Below are 3,553 nucleotides of genomic sequence, written 5' to 3'. Positions count from 1 at the left end.
TTTGTCTTTTTGAGACAAGGTCTCACTATGTAGTTTAGGCCAGCCTTGAGCTTACTTTGTAGCTCAGGCTGGTCTTGAACTTACAACATTCCTCCTGCCTCAGCCTCCCAAGTGCTAGGATTACAGGCATGCGCTACCATGCCCAGCTTTCCTCTTTGTTTTTTTTTCTTTTTTTTTGAAACAAGGTCTCACTGTATAGTTCAGGCTGGCCTTGAACTCAAAGCAGTCCTCCTAACTCAGCCTCCTGAGTGCTGGGATGGCAGGTGTGCGCCACCACAACTAAGTTGCCCAAACCTCATCTGATTCTCTGTATGTGGACTCTTCCTGACCTGGTCTGCGGGTGAGCCGTGCTTTCCTTCAGGCTTGATATCACTTGTGGTTTCTTCTGGTCCTTGGGTCACTATGGAGTCCCAGCCAGACCAACCCTGAGCCCCACATTGCCTCTGACCTTAGAAATCTAGTCCTCTAAAAAAAAGGGGGGGGGGCCTGGGGATTTAGCTCAGTGATACAGCGCCTTCCTGGCATGCTCAAGGTTGTGAGTTCGATTCCCAGTACCAGAAAACAAACAAACAAAAAAAGACAAAACTAAGAAGCAGGGTTGGGGATATAGCTCAGCGGCATAAGCCCCTGCCTGGCAAGCGCGAGATCCTGAGTTTGATTCCCAGTACCACAAAAAAAAAAAAAAAAAGAAAAGAAATCCAGTGCTCTAATTCCCCACCGTCCAACAGCAGAGCTGCAGTCCACCCAGACCCGGTTAGAAGCCTGAGGCTGGGCGCACTTGCAGCGGGTGCTCTGAGGTGAGATATGATGTCAGTGGACGCCACCAGGGGAAACGGGAATGTAAAGGCTGCTGGAATGGTAATATTTGTGTATTCTGAGTTAACTCCATGTACAAATAGTCCTCGACTTCTAATGGTTTGATTTACGGAGGACAGGCGTGGTGGCACAAGTCTGTAATCTCAGCACTGGGGAGGCTGAGGCAGGAGGATCACTGGCAGCTCAAGGCCAGGCGGGGTGACATAGTGAGTTCAAGGCCAGTCTGAATTACAAAGTGAAACCCTGTCTCAAAAATAAAAAATAATGGTTTGACTTAATGATTTTCTCACTTTACTGTGGTGAGGAAGTGATACTCATTCAGTAGAAAATGTATTTGGAAGACTGAATTTGGATCTTTTCCCAGGCATGGGATCCTGTCTCTCGATGCTACGCCCGTGTGGCCCCAGCCAACCCGGTGACTATGATGAGACACTACCAGGATTCCTCTAAGCACAGGCTGTCCGTTCCGACGTCCTGTAGGTCTCGTGTATTCGATGCATTTTTATTGGGACATCATCACATTATAAGTAGGGGCATCTGTCCTACAAAACCTCATGAAATTCACCTGCTTCCTTTGACTGTTCTTTTTATTTATTTATTTATTTATTTTTTGTGGTACTGGGAATTGAACTCAGGACCTTGCACTTGCCAGGGAGGCGCTTATGCCGCAGAGCTATATCCCCAGCCATTCCTTTGACTTTTTTAAATTAATGCATTACTTTTTTTTTTTTTTTTTTTTTTTTTTTTGAGGCAGGGTCTCACTAAGCAGCCCAGGCTGGCCTCCAACTCAGTCATCCTCCTGCCTCAGCCTCCCCAGTGCTGGGATTACAGGCGTGCGCCGCCGCCTAGTCCAGGAAACACACTTTTCCTTTTCTTGGGACACTCTAAAGAGTTTCTTCCTTCACCCTCCTCCAAGAGGACAAGTTCGAATCCCCCCGCGGGCGCCGCCTAGACCTAACCCTCTGGGGAAAGTGAACTCCACGTGCCCTTAAGGAAAGACTACTTCAATCCAAGTTACCAGCGTTTTTGTTTGTTCAGTTTGTAAGGGGCTTGGGACAGACGCCCTCCCCTCTTGTTAGAAATGGACTCTTCCCGTCACTAATACAGCTGAGCAGAGCTTCGTCCACCTAGAATCCACAATGGACTTTCCCAAGCCCCTTCCCGGACACCCAAATGGACAGGCCCACAGACTCTGAAAGGCGGGCGCTCCTCCTGTGGTTCCCCCAGGGCGCAGTGGAGCCTCCCAGCGCCCGGGATACACCCCCAGACTCAGCACCGCAATACTCGGCTTCTGTCGTTACACAAGGATAGAGGGGTGGAATTTGGTTCCTTGAGGCGGCAGAAATGGACTCTTCCAGTTCCCTTTGACCCAAATTTCTCAATAGCTTGGGGCGTTGGTGTTCTGGTGGCTTCCCCTTCCAGTCACCAAGGAGCCCCTAGGGAGCTGGCGGTGGAGTGGGTGGGGCCGAGCCCAAGCAAATGCATCCCTTCCTCCCAGGAGCGCCGGAGCCTATCAGCCCCGTGTTCCCACCTTGTCTAGGAGCGGTTCAGAGTGTGGTGGAGAAGAGAATCAATTCTGGGAGGGGACAAGGTCTCGTTATGTAGTCCAGGCTGGCCTTGAACTTGTAGCGATCCTCCTGCCTCATCCTCCTGAGTGCTAGGATTACAGGCGGAGACAGTTTTTTTTGTTGTTTTTTTCCGGTACCGGGGATTGAGCTCACGACCTTGCGCTTGCCGGGCAGGCGCTGTGCCGCTGAGCTAAATACCCAGCCCCATGGCAGAGACAATTTTGATTTAATGTCCTCTATAATGGAGGTTGTCCGAGCTATTGTGTAATTGAAAGATTTTTTTTAAGTCCATGTATGTTGAAAAGTGGCTTAAATATAAATTCCGATTCCAACACCTAAGGGCTGTGTGCCCTTGGACGAGTCATTTTGCCTCTTTGGACCTCAGTTTTAACATCTACTTAATGGGACTAGCCTTGAACTACAGTTTCTCTTCTGGGGTTCTGGGGCTCCGGGCAAGTCCCAAAGCGCCAGTGAGGGAAGCGGGGGAAGGGATGGGAAGGCTTCCTGGAAGAGGATTTAGGGAGTCCAGCGCGGGAGGGGTGTGCGAGGAGGTAGGAAGGGAACGGAGAAACGCATGCGCAATAAGCACCTCACGCTCTCTCGCCCCGCCCAGAGCCTTTTCTGCAGCAGGGAATTGCAGGCGTTGCTCCACCTATCCCATCCCAGCTGAGTGACACTCCCCCCCGCCCCCACCGTCTCCTTCCCCCTACGGATCATCGCCCTGCGCCCGCCTCCACAACCGCCCAATCGAGGACGGAAGTAGGACAAGCATGGCGAATCCGTGAGGCCTGAGGGGACGATCTGCCCTTCCATTGGCTATGTTCAATCTAGTCCCGCCTCCTCAGGCCCGTTCCCCTGCCTTTCTTCACGTCCCGCCCTCCGATCTTGGAGAAGAGCCCAGGTCCAATCAGTGTTGGACTCGAGCGCGCCGAGGGGGCGGTCCTAGGGTACGTAATCGAGCCCCGCCAGTCTCTCGGGCAACGCCCCCTCGCCCCGCTCCCGAACGGAAATAGTTGGGTACTGGACCAATCATAACATTGTGTGTTTGCCTTGTGGCCAATGAAAGGGTGAGTTGGGGGAGCGAGTCCCGGTCTGACCGGCGGTAAGCCCAGCCAATGGACACCCTAGAGGCCCGGACGGCGGAGCGGGGGGGCGGGGCTATGGGCGGC

This window comes from Chinchilla lanigera, unplaced genomic scaffold, assembly GCF_000276665.1.
Source record: "Chinchilla lanigera isolate Chin_1 unplaced genomic scaffold, ChiLan1.0 scaffold00158, whole genome shotgun sequence".
NCBI classification, from domain to species: domain Eukaryota; kingdom Metazoa; phylum Chordata; class Mammalia; order Rodentia; family Chinchillidae; genus Chinchilla; species Chinchilla lanigera.
This window is presented reverse-complemented; position numbering follows the sequence as displayed.